Source organism: Chiloscyllium punctatum, chromosome 38, assembly GCF_047496795.1.
Source record: "Chiloscyllium punctatum isolate Juve2018m chromosome 38, sChiPun1.3, whole genome shotgun sequence".
In the NCBI taxonomy this organism is placed as follows: Eukaryota; Metazoa; Chordata; class Chondrichthyes; order Orectolobiformes; family Hemiscylliidae; genus Chiloscyllium; species Chiloscyllium punctatum.
Window position 1 is genome coordinate 44,140,462 of NC_092776.1, and position 12,110 is coordinate 44,152,571.

The 12,110-nt window shown below is 39.7% G+C and overlaps 1 protein-coding gene across 5 annotated transcripts in view; it reads left to right on the forward strand.

The window, feature by feature from the left end:
* LOC140463573 (exocyst complex component 6-like) overlaps positions 1-12,110 on the forward strand; it is a 193,151-nt gene that overhangs the window by 160,734 nt on the left and 20,307 nt on the right. The window lies entirely within an intron of this gene.

Below are 12,110 nucleotides of genomic sequence, written 5' to 3' on the forward strand. Positions count from 1 at the left end.
TGTATTATCTCCTCAAAGTTTTAAATTAAAGACATGAGCTTTTTTAAAAAAAAATCTTTGCAGTCTTTGTTCTTTAAAAATCTATGCATGAATCACTTCATACTGTCTGTCAAACCTTTCCGGTAATTTGCCCACTATAATATTTTCCTCACTAGCTAGCAGGCAAGATGCTTCTAATAATGTGCTGTTGCTTAAAAAGGGGAAGGATCTAATTCAATCCTTTCAGATGATTGGTCCAGTCTCTTTATTGGGCCTTTAGCCAACCTCTGTCCTGTCTCAGACACCTGCACTCTTCAGTCCCACTGCCAACATCAGAGACAGCACTTAATAGAGGGACTGAGTGCTGTGACTACAGCCAGGATGATAATTGTGATGGTGGAAGAATGTTTTTGCTTTATTAAAATTTCACAAGTTGCAGCCATTTGTTTGTTAATGGACTATAATTATTTGGCAAAGCTTACCCTTTGGTTTAAATTAGTTATTGTCAGCCATGACTCTTTTGTAGGAGGGATCTGTGCAAATTGAGGGCAATTGGCAAAGTTTTCAAACTAATAATTTCTTGAAGAACAGCTTCTATTATAAGCCACCAAAGTGGCCCCATTCAGGTGCAATACACTCTTTGGTTTTCAGTGTAGATGAGCTCATTGGAAATTTCTGTGCCATTGCACCCCTCAGTAGTGGCAAACTTATCAGTGTCTTCAGTACCATTTTTGATTATGGATGGACTGTCAAGGCTAGAAGACCAATTGGTGGCTAACCAACAGTGGACAATTGGCAGCCTCAACATCTATGGACTGAAGGTGCGTCAATATGGTGAGAGCTCTCTGGAGGAAGATGTTGGCTTATCTTGAATTATGGAGTTGGCCCAACTCCATTCTGTTTCGCTGCCAGGAGGACAGCTCTATTTCTCAACCTTATTTCAGCTTTGACATCTGGGCAGGTGTTCACATGAGAACCGAAAAGTTTAGCATATTTAATTGGCCAACCATATCCCAAGTAGTAAGTTTTTTAAATGATCAAAGATAGGAACAGGGATGCAAATTGCACAACATGAAATTTTAGGTCTATCCACCTCCTGTCCTACCTCTACTCTGTTTGAAAATTCAGTTCCTGTTTCTGTTGTTCTTATTATTATACTGTTCTGTGATCGTTCTGTGCCAACCAAGACACATGTTTTGTCAGATTTCTTTCATCTCACATGTATTGATGCATGAGGTTTGAGGATATTTCTTCAGTGTTGTAAGTAAAAAGTTTTTGTGATAGTTTCAATACCTATTTCATGAAGTTTCACAGTCACTATAAAATATATTTTATTTCAGAAATGTGGGCAGTTACAAAGCTGACGTTTTGCTTTTGTGTTTAGTCTTAAAGGTTGAGAGCTTTAGGCCATATACTTCTCTCTAAATATTTACACTCCTGCTCAATCGATGGAAATTGTATTATTTCAGACTAATAAATAATGTGTTTTTCCTACTCCATGCCTCCAAAGTGCCCCACCTAGTGATCCAAAGTAAAACTCAACAAATCTTAGTATGTTACTGTTATTAAAGCAATTTTTGGAATCCAATAAACTATTTTAGGGATTAAAACCAACTATTTAGGAAGTCCCAAAGGTCGCTATGTTGTTGATTTACAATCAAAGTACTCTTTCTCTCCATGTTCATACTGCTATCAAAAGACCAAGAACGTCTTTAACTTAGAAAATACTTTTTCCCAAACCATAACTGTTCTTGTTTGTTACTGATTGTCATTAAAAATTTCATTAAATACTGTAATTGAATTTCTTAAAGCAAGAATGACTTTTAAACTCATGAGAAATACATCCAGTTTAGCCAGTTAGTTTTATTTGAAATAATCAATTATAAAGTCAATGCTTTAATTTATTCCAGTCATCCTCTGTGTATACTCTCATGTAATTTTATGGAACCTTTTCTCTGACTTGGCTGACGCAGTATCACAATTTTCTTGTACACTGTTTTCAGCAACATAATGAATTATGAATTTTTAAAATCTGTTACATACTATATATTTGCACAACTGAATTTATAAGTACTGATTTTGAACACCATTACTAATAAAATTATTTAGTGCAGTGACACCAATTAGTTATAGCTGTAGAAAGCAATTGCACCTGTACATTTATTCCAAAAGATTTTGTTATATGATGCTCTTATGCTTGAATTGTTCCTTCCATTAAAGATGAACCAATGATCGCCTGTTCTTCATGCTGTGTATTACAGTTAAAAAATATTCTGTGGATACAACCCCAATTTAGAAATTCCAAAACCCTAATTAAACACTAGAGTATGTTTGAGTTCAAAAAATCTAGTTCAAAGATTTCCCATGATCAGTATTGTGCTTTAATAAATTCTGGCGGCAATACTGCTTAAATACTTGGTGTCCTATTTTTGGCATTTATCCCTGAATTTAAATGTGAAAGTTTTGCTGTACTGTTACTGAAAGTGTTTGTAAAGTATATTAAAATATATTGCAAATTATAGTATTATTGTTTTGGCAAGCTTTGATCAATTGCATTAATTGCATGTTTGTGATTATAGCAAAATTTATTGCAGTTAATTTATGCTAAACTGTTTATGGACATAATGTCCTAAGAAATTCAAGAAAATGCCAACATTTAATTTACTTGGAATTTGAAATGGCCTCTTCAATATTTGTACCTACTGTTGATTGTATTTGAATTTGTTTTGATTCTCGGCTCTTTAACAAGTGTGAATATGTGATTTATGGTTTAGTAGCAACATAGTGTGCCAATAGAAATGGAAAATGAGGCACAAGTAGTAGAAATTTTTTGAAAGGGTAGTTTTTGTCAGAAGACAATAGCTAACTCATGCATTCATTGACTTGACATTCTCAATTTAGCAGAATATACAAAACAATAGTTTTAAAATACGTTTTCCATTTTAGAGGCTATACTTCAATCCCTGACTTTGTTTCATTCCTCATCTCCTTCCGTCCCCCCCCCACTTCCTAACAACAAAAATGTTGAGAGAACACAACACACCACATCGCCTGTTTCCATTTGGAGGAGAGGATGGTCATGGATGTTTGGTAGTCTATGTAACTATTGTCAGTACCTTTCTTTAATTGCTTAATAAGTGCCAAAGGCCAAATCTTTTCCTGTCTTGCCCAAAGAAGCTGTTTACTACAGCAAGGTGCTTCATCATTTTACTGACATGTCTGCGAATTGTGCAATTCTAGGACTCCATTCCTTAAAGTAGTTAAGAAGGAGGTTGAGCTGGTAGACCAGGAAAACTAAGCTGCTTTAGGTTTTAGAATTGCCAATTTATAAAAGAAAGCATAATTATCGCTCAAACTTTAGTTTTCTTTCATATATACAGATGACTTATTTTGTTTTGAAGTGATTTAAGCTCAAAGAAATAAATGAGCAACTTCTATATTTCATTGAACAAAAAAAAATCAAAGAACTATGCATGCTGGAAATCTGAAACAAAAACAAATTACTGGAAAATCTCAGCAGGTCTGGCAGCATCTGTGGAGAAAAAGCAGAGAAGACAGGTGACTAGAAGCAAAACATTGACTCTGTTTTCTCTCCACGAATACAACCCTGAATTTTTGCTGAATTTTTCCAACAGTTTCTGCTTTTGTTTCTATATTTCAAATGCTTTTCTCATCGAACCTTTTATCAAATTTTCAAATATGTTCATAATGGCTTTTATTCTGTCAGGTTTTAGTCCTGTTTACCCCTCCTATTGCCATTTTTCTACTTTTTTTTTACATCATCATCAACCTATATGCTGTTGCATTGTTTTGGAACTTTGGGAAAAAAGTCAAAACAACAGCAGTTTAAAAGGGAGAAGAGCAGACAAAGGAAGCATGTGATGAGGACAGTGCAGTAGACAGAGAGAACCTGCACAGTTACCGCCTTTGCTGTTTGAATTCGTGTATCGCTGGACATCGGAGTGCATCTGGGAAAATTAACAAACAGTGAAATTCACAAGTAATCTTAGAGGGACTATTGGGCGAAGTTCACAGCACAGAATCAGATAAGTTAATTGTTGGTTTAGGTCTGTCCAATAGAAAGGCTGCAGTAGTGGGTATAGTGGATTCTTTCTTGATTATATATTTTTGGAGAGAAGTTTCTTGATTAAACTTAAAATATAAGCCATAGCTATTAATTTAACCTGGGGCAGTGTTTGTAGAGGAATAAGACAGTGTTATTTTCTGGGTCTGTAGATTGTGAAGGAGCAAAAATGGCCTTTGCAGTGATATGCACTACTTGTCAGATGTGGGAGTTTAAAGAGAGTTTAAGGGTTACTGCGGATTATATCTGCCATAAATGCTGTTGGATGCAAATCTTATCCGATCGAGTGGATCAGTTGGAGAGACAGAGAGAAGCAATGAGGAATTTGCAACAGCATGTGATGGATGGCAGTTGTAGGAAGGGGGTAAAGTCTCAGATACAGTCACATAGATGGGTAAACTCCAGGAAGGGTGAGAGAGGTCGGCACTTAGGGTAGGAGTCTTTTGTGGATATACCTATTTCTAACAGGTATGCTGTTTCGGAAAATGTAGGGGTGATGGGTTCTCAGGGGAACGTAGCACAAACAGCCAAGTCTCAATACCAGGTACTGGCTGTAATGCAACAAGGGGTATGACTGCTTCCAAGAGATCAATTGTGTTAGGGGATTCTGTAGTCCAAGGTACAGACAGACGTTTCTGTGGCTAGCAGAGAAAAAGCAGAATGGTGTGTTGTTTCCCTGGTGCCAGGATCAAGGATGTCTCAGAGAGAGTGCAGAACCTTCTCACGTGGGAGAAGGGCCAGCAAGAGGTCATTGTCCACATTGGAACCAATGATATAGGAAGGGAAAAGGTTGAGATTCTGAAGAGTTAGGCAGAAATTTAAAAAGGAGGTCCTCAAGGGTAGTAATATCTGGATTACTCCCAGTGCTACGAGCTAGTGAGGGCAGGAATAGGAGGACAGAGCAGATGAATGCATGGCTCAGGAGCTGGTGTATGGGAGAAGGATTCACATTTTTGGATCATTGGAATCTCTTTTGGGGTAGAAGTGACCTGTACAAGAACGGATTGCACCTAAATTGGAAGGGGATTAATATACTGGCAGGGAAATTTGCTAGAACTGCTTGGGAGGATTTAAACTCGTAAGGTGGGGGGTGGTGGGACCCAGGGAGATAGTGAGGAAAGAGATCAATCTGAGATGGGTACAGCTGAGAACAGACGTGAGTCAAACAGGTCAGGGCAGGCAGGGACAAGGTAGGACTAATAAATTAACTGCACTTATTTCAATGCAAGGGGCCTATCAGGGAAGGCAGATGAATTCAGGGCATGGTTAGGAACATGGGATGGGATATCAGCAATTACGGAAACATGGCTCAGGGATGGGCAGGACTGGCAGCTTAATGTTCCAGGATACAATTGCTACAGGAAGGATAGAAAGGGAGGCAAAAGAGGAGGGGGAGTGGCATATTTGATAAGGGATAGCATTACAGCTGTGCTGATGGAGGATATTCCCGGAAATACATCGAGGGAAGTTATTTGGGTGGAACTGAGAAATAAGAAAGAGTTGATCACCTTATTGGGATTGTATTATAGACCCCCAATAGTCAGGGGGAAATGGAGAAACAAACTTGTAAGGAGATCTCAGCTATCTGTAAGAATAATAGGGTGGTTATGGTAGGGGATTTTAACTTTCCAAACATCGACTGGGACTGCCATAGTGTTAAGGGTTTAGATGGAGAGGAATTTAAGTGTGTACAAGACAATTTTCTGATTCAGCATATGGATGCACCTACGAGAGAAGGTGCAAAACTTGACCTACTCTTGGGAAATAAGGCAGGGCAGGTGACTGAGGTGTCAGTGGGGGAGCACTTTGGGGCCAGCGATCATAATTCTATTCGTTTTAAAATAATGATGAAAAAGGGTAGACCAGATCTAAAAGTTGAAGTTCTAAACTGGAGAAAGGCCAATTTTGACGGTATTAGGCAAGAACTTTCGAATGCTGATTGGAGGCAGATGTTCGCAGGTAAAGGGACAGCTGGAAAATGGGAAGTCTTCAGAAATGAGATAACAAGAATCCACAAAGTATATTCCTGTCCGGGTGAAAGGGAAGGCTGGTAGGTATCGGGAATGCTGGATGACTAAAGAAATTGAGGGTTTGGTTAAGAAAAAGAAGGAAGCATATGTCAGGTATAGACAGGATAGATCGGGTGAATCCTTAGAGTAGAGGGAAATCAGGAGGGCAAAAGGGGGGCATGAAATAGCTTTGGCAAATAGAATTAAGGAGAATCCAAAGGGTTTTTACAAATATATTAAGGACAAAAGGGTAACTAGGGAGGGAATAGGGCCCCTCAGAGATCAGCAAGGCAGCCTTTGTGTGGAGCCACAGAAAATGGGGGAGACACTAAATAAATATTTTGCATCAGTATTTATTGTGGAAAAGGATATGGAAGATATAGGCTGTAGGGAAATGGATGGTGACATCTTGCAAAATTTGCATATTACAGAGGCGGAAGTGCTGGTTGTCTTGAAACCGTTAAAAGTGGATAATGATGAGGGCAGAGCAGTAGATGTGATCTATATGGACTTCAGTAAGGTGTTCGACAAGGTTCCCCATGGGAGACTGATTAGCAAGGTTAGATCTCATGGAATACTAGCCATTTGGATACAGAACTGGCTCAAATGTAGAAGATGTTTGTGGTGGTGGTGGAGGGTTGTGTTTCAGACTGGAGGCCTGTGACCAGTGGAGTGCCACAAGGATCGGTGCTGGGCCCTCTATTTTTTGTCATTTACATGAATGATTTGGCTGCGAGCATAAGAGGTACAGTTTGTAAGTTTACAGATGACTCCAAAATTGAAGGTGTAGTCGACAGCGAAGAGGGTGACCTCCGATTACAACAGGATCTGGACCAGATGGGCCAATGGGCTGAGAAGTGGCAGATAGAGTTTAATTCAGATAAATGCGAGGTGTTGCATTTTGAGAAAGCAAATCTTAGCAGGACTTATACACTTAATGGTAAGGTCCTAGGGAATGTTGCTGAACAAAGAGACCTTGGAGTGCAGGTTCATATCTCCTTGAAAATTGAGTTACAGGTAGATAGGATGGTGAAGAAGGCATTTGGTATGCTTTCCTTGGTCAGAATATTGAGTACAGGAGTTGGGAGATCATGTTGCGGCTGTACAGGACATTGGTTAGGTCACTGTTGGAATATTGCGTGCAAGTTTGGTCTCCTTCATATTGGAAAGATGTTGTGAAACTTGAAAGGGTTCAGAAAAGATTTACAAGGATGTTGCCAGGGTTGGAGGATCTGAGCTACAGTGAAAGGCTGAACAGGTTGGGGCTATTTTCCCTGGAGTGTCGGAGGCTGAGGGGTGACCTAATAGAGGTTTACAAAATTGAGGGGCATGGATAGGATAAATAGACAAAGTCTTTTCCCTGGGGTGGGAGAGTCCAGAACTAGAGGGCTTAGGCTTAGGGTGAGAGGGGAAAGATATAAAAGAGACCTAAGGGGCAACTTTTTTCACGCAGAGGGTGGTACATGTATGGAATGAGCTGCCAGAGGATGTGGTGGAGACTGATATAATTGCAACATTTAAGAGGCATTTGGATGGGTATATGAATAGGTGGGGTTTAAAGGGATATGGGCCGGGTGCTGGCAGGTGGGACTAGATTGGGTTGGGATATCTGGTCAACATGGACGGATTGGACCGAAGGGTCTGTTTCCATGCTGTACATCTCTATGACTCTCTGACTCTATAACCTAGGGTTAATTCCTTTGGTGTCCTCCTGCCATCCATTCCCTCTCAGCTCCTGTTGGTCTTCAAAAGAATTAATATGCCTCTGACTTTGGTTATCAGATTTTTTCTCTCTTCCCTATCCAAATCATTGCTACGTTCAATTTGCCATAAAATTTAACCTTTTGTAGGAATCAACTATCACCCAACTATTCTGGGGAAATCTTCCTTGAATTCCTGCTCTCTTTCCTACATTCTAACCAATTCCTAACCCCACATTCTATTCCCATCCTATTTCACACCTCTTGATCTGCTCTGCACTGACTGATACTTTCAGTTGCCTAACATTTCTGTAGGTTCCTGGTTTTTCCCCAATCTCCATATCCGTTACATCCTCAAAAGAGATCTGTCATGTACAATATTTCCTTTTGAATTCTATGATGGCTTCTTTTAAGATATTTTTCTACGTAGATACATGATAATTTAATCTTTAAAGGCCAGGAGTTCCCCACCACAGATGTTAAGATGACGGACCTGTAATTACCGAGATGAGCTCTGAAGGAGCACATGCATAGTGAAAGACCTATGACACATTCTGCAGACCAGCCTCTTTCAGTGTGTGTGCAGTTATCTGAATTTCAGTGCATTGGTGCATGAAGCCCTAAAAAAACGTAAATGACCCAAGGCTTTCATTTGTAATTTGCATAACAATTTTTGTATTGTGCTGGAATGTATTTGTAGGACATAGTAACTACTGTAAGACTGCGAATTCAACTGGCCAGCCAGCCTTTGTAGATGATGGTGATGGGTAATATTTTGAATCCTATTACCATTCCAGCATGTCAAGTCTTCTGTCTTGTCTTATCATTGTCTCCCACAATCAGCACACTGAAATCCTTGATGTGCTGGCGTGACATTTCATGTTGTTTTGTACAACATATCTGATGGTCAAAGTTTTTTTTCTCTCAAAACTCCAAGCATAAGCAGTTTTTATCTAAAACTAGTATGAATTTGATGGAATATGCAGCATTCCTTGACATTTGTGGTCATAAAGTTACAGTAGAGGAATAAAGGCCATCCAGCCCTCTGCACCAACTGATTAAACTAGCCATTCACTCTAATTCCACTTGGAGTCTTAGAGTCACAGAGATGTGCACCACAGAAACGGACCATTCATTCCAAATCGTCAATGTCGGCCAGATACCCGAACCTAATCTGTCCCATTTGCCAGCATTTGGCCCATCATATACCAATCAAGATGTCTTGTAAATGTTGTAATTGTACTAGCTACCTCCACTTCCTCTGGCAGCTCATTCCGTATGCGCACCATCCTCTGCATGAAAAAGTTGCCCCTTAGGTCCCTTTTTAAATCATTCCCCTTTCACCTTAAATCTATGCCCTCTAGATTTAGACTCTTCCACCCCAGAAAAAAGGCCTTGTCTATTTACCCTGTCCATACTCCTCATGATTTTATAAACCTCTAAGGTCACCCCTCAGCCTCCAACACTCCAGGGAAAAGAGCCCCAGCTTATTCAGCCTTTCCCTATAGCTCAAATCCTCCAACCCTTGCAACATCCTTGTAAATCTTTCCTGAACCCTTTCAAGTTTCACAACATCCTCCTTCATAGGAGGGAGACCAGAATTGCACACACTTTTCCAAAAGTGCCCTAACCAATGTCCTGTACAGCCGCAACATAACCTCCCAACTTCTATACTCATTGCTCTAAAGGAAAACATATAATTGCCGCCTTCACTCTCCTATCTACCTGCATTCACCTCCCTAGCTTCCCACAGAGTTTTAGGGTACACCTGATCAGGTCCTCTGGATTTATCCACCTTTATGCATTTTCAGACGTCCAGACTACCACCTGTGTAATAAGGACACTTTTCAAGATGTTGCCATTTATTCCCCACATTCTATATCTTCCATGTCCTCCTCCACAGTAAACACTGATGCAAAATATTTGTTTAGTGTCTTCCCCCATCTCAGCCTTGCTGATCTTTGTGGGACCTTATTTGCTCCGTAGTTATCCTTTTGTCTTTAGTGTATTTATAGAATCCCTTTTGGTTTCTCCTTAACCCTATTGGCCAAAGCTTTCTCATGTCCCCTTTTTTCCGCCCTCATTTCCCTTTTAAGTATACTCCTACTGCCTTTGTATTCTAAAGGTTCACTCAATCTCTGTTTATTCCTGACACATACTTGCTTATTTTTCTTGACAAACCTCAATTTCTCTAGTCATCCAGCATACCCTACACCTACCAGCCTTGCCTTTCACCTTAATTGGAACGTACTGTGTCTGGACTCCTGTCTCATTTTTGAAGCTTTCCCATTTTCCAGCCGCCCCTATACCTGTGAACATCTGCCCCGAATCAATTTTTGAGTTATTGCCTAATACCAAAATTCTAAATTCCTCCAATTTAGAACTTTAACAGGTATATCTTTTTCCTTCGCAATTTAAAAACTAATAGAATTATGGTCGCTGGCCCCAAAGTGCTCCCCACTGACACCTCCGTCATTTACCCTGCCTTCTTTCCCAAGAGTAGGTCATATTTGCACCGTCTCTAGTAGGTTTGTCCATTTACTGAATAAGAAAATTTATTGTACACACTTAACAAATTCGTCTCCATCTAAACCCTTAACAACACTATGGCAGTCCTAAAATGTTTGGAAAGTTAATCCCCTACCATAACCACCCTATTATTCTTCCAAATCCCCTTACAAATTTGTTTCTCAATTTCCTGCTGATTGTTGGGAGGTATGTAGTACAGTCCCAATAAGGTGATCATCCCTTTCTTTTTGCTCAGTTCCACAGCAATAACTTAGCAGCAACTTGTTGTGTAACCTTGCAGGTTGTAGCATTACATGTGCAGATCCATATTCCTAAAAAAGAAATCTCCCTCAATCACCAAACTGGAAATCGAAGATGACAGGCTAGATGACCAAAGAGTCCAACCTTGTATCTGCAGGTTTTTTCTGCAGTGGTGGCAGTGTTGAGTTCAACAGTCTTACCTGTAACCAACTTGACCTATGGTCAGTCACTTGCTATGTGTTTCATGAGATTTTAGATATATTTGTCTTTCACTCCTCTGCAGATGGGGACCATGCTGATGTGCACTGCTCAACTTGGAATCTGGGCTACAAATGCACTTGACTGACCCTTGTAACCAAGTTTTACATGACCAGCAGCTCCAAATTAGGATTCTAGGCCTTCTAGTTGAAGGATAAGTACTCCACCACTTGAACATCAGGCTTATTCCATTTCCCTTTGCAGTTTCAATGTTACAATGTAATATAAGAGGAGGATTCTTCAGCCTATAATGATCTGCATACGTCTTTCTTTGACTTTTTTTTTTAATGAACCCTTAATTTGTTACATGTGCATCTAAACATGGCAGATAGGGCATGTTGATCAGCTTGATAAACAGCCTTGATCCCTTACCCATCACAGTACAGATACTTCCTATCCATCTGGTTGCATATAATCTCTTTGGAGAAGTGAAAAGTTGGAAACCAAAACCGTTTAGGGTAAAAAAAAATTCAGGAAAATTTATTTCTGACTCCACTCCAGAGGATGAACCCATCACTGTTTACATTATTGAGCATCTGTTCCACAAGCATACAATGAACTGTCCAGTCTCCAGCCCAGTTTTTCCCTGTGTAACAATACTCAGTCTCTCAGCTATCACAGTCACCTAAAGATATCCTACAACAGCCGTGATGAATGAACAGCTAATTGGTTTCATATTGGTTGATGGTGTGATATGACCCAGAACCCCAGTACAGTGCTGTGCCCTCTTTATTTTTAAATATAGTGCGAAGGATTATTTAACACCCACTTTTGCAATCAAACAGGAAGTTGTTTCATATTAGTTGTATATTCAGCATTGTTGAAATACTTCATTCAAATGTTAGTCAATACTGAATGTTTTTGCCAGAAGTAATTCAGGAATTAAGATGCTGTTGAAAGGAACTGCTGATATTGACTCAAAAACTGAGTCATTACTTTGCACCTCAAATATTCAGAAAAATCATGGCAGGTAGCCACAGGGATAAAATATGATGCTGAACCAAAGTCAAGACCTGGAAAAGTAAATTTCATTGGCCAGTAGCATACAAGGTGCAGTTAAAAGTGGGTCTGATGCTAACAGGTATTAGGTTTCCAGTTCATTGCCCTCCTAGAACCCAAATACCAAAGTAAAAATGCCTGCTCAATATCTGGATTAGGCTCATCAAGAAATAAATGGGCATTTGAAGCAGACTGTTCACACTTGTCCTGTTCAAAGTTTGTTCATTTGAGGTCTTGACTTTGTTTTGAAGTGACTTGGCGACATACAGTACTTGGAATTTGGAGAAGTTTGTTTTGCATGCACAGTATTTT